The sequence below is a fragment of the Eriocheir sinensis genome, chromosome 33 (genome assembly GCF_024679095.1).
Source record: "Eriocheir sinensis breed Jianghai 21 chromosome 33, ASM2467909v1, whole genome shotgun sequence".
In the NCBI taxonomy this organism is placed as follows: Eukaryota; Metazoa; Arthropoda; class Malacostraca; order Decapoda; family Varunidae; genus Eriocheir; species Eriocheir sinensis.
The window spans coordinates 174,403-175,831 of NC_066541.1; the positions used below are offsets into that span (position 1 = coordinate 174,403).

General features: G+C 43.4%; 1 long non-coding RNA gene across 1 annotated transcript; it reads right to left on the minus strand.

Annotated features, from left to right (window-relative positions):
- Window positions 1-211: 211 nt before the first annotated feature.
- Window positions 212-1,226, minus strand: LOC127006851 (uncharacterized). Its single transcript, XR_007759785.1, has 3 exons — window positions 1,022-1,226; window positions 764-867; window positions 212-668 (listed from the first exon to the last, which is right to left on the minus strand). It is a non-coding gene; the product is annotated as an uncharacterized LOC127006851 (long non-coding RNA).
- Between the last annotated feature and the right edge of the window lie 203 nt (window positions 1,227-1,429).

The window sequence follows — 1,429 nt, forward strand, 5'->3', positions numbered from 1 at the left end:
TACATTTCTTGACTTTAGATAGCGATAAGCTGTTAGAACTTGGAAAACACAGTCCGTGGGTCCTGAAGGGTTGAGAACTTGTGTTTTCTCTGGAACACCCTTAGGATAGGATACATACTCTCCAATACTATTGTGCAGCATTAAAAGAGAGAAGGAAAATTTTACGCTAACTATTTCATCTAACGTAAATCCACTGTCCTCTTCGTCTGACATGTCATGTTCAAACCGATTAACAAAATATTCGGATAGTTCACGTACATATGAATCTATATCATCATAGCTAATTACCTGCATATGACTTCTCATATACATATCTCTATATTGAACTCCGTCGTCGGGGTCTTCTCTGACTAAACGCAGCTGCATGTCAACGTACACTTTAAAAGAAGGAGGTCTAACCTGCTGACAGCCTTGGAATACAGACTCTACTGCCTCGCGAAGACGGTCAGTGTTGTTGTTGAAATACGATGCAATGTCTCCGTTGTCTGCTGGTGGGATAGGCACGTCAATCGTTGTTAAGGCCCCGTTGAAATGTTGGCTTATTTCACCGGGTGTTGGTGAGGGTGTTGTTGCTGGCCGACCCGGGTTATAACCGCTGGGCCCTGGCTGTGGAGAACTGTTTGGTTGAGAGAATCCCTCACGACGGGCTTGCTTTTTCCTGCAGGTGTCTGAAGAAAGGTAAAATAATATTAGAGGGACCAGTGAAATTACAATTTTTTCCTTAGAACAGACGTGTGCGCAATAAAAAAACGTAGAAACTTACCGTTTGTTCCTGTATTCGCTTGTTTTCGTTTTCGTCCACTACCGATCGCTGAAGAGGAGGGGCAATGGCTGAGCCTACCAGACCCGCCTTCTTCGGAGATAGCCCTTAAGGAATATGAAACACATAAATGAAATTTTATGAACCTCTCTACCCCGCACATATTTTACTGTGACACTTAAAATACAATATGGGAATGTGTCTCTTGTAAAACACATCTTAACAATATTGCATTCCAGAAGATATTAGGTTTTGGCCTACCTTTGGTTTTGACTGGCTTCGTCGCTGAGACCCGTCCGTGGAGAACAACTCCCAATATCGCTGGGGCCTGGTTGAGAGAAACCGACATCTGATCGATCAGAGCTAGACGACGGTGTCTCTTCTGAAAAAGATAGAAAGACTAAAGTCGATATTGAATATGTTGCCCAACTCTCTACCCCCCTCTCGTCATCCACATCTGCTACTGTTTTTTCATGACAGTCATATAAAGTAACGCGAGCATTTAAGTACTTACCATTGTTTCTAGTAGATATATCTTTCGATCCAGTCCCAAGGCCCTCTGGAAGACAGATCGCCCTATGAGCTGCGAGCGTGGACAACGGGAAGTAATTATTACACCATGAACATTTGATACAGGTGTGTACAGGGATCCTCATGTTTGCGAGAAAC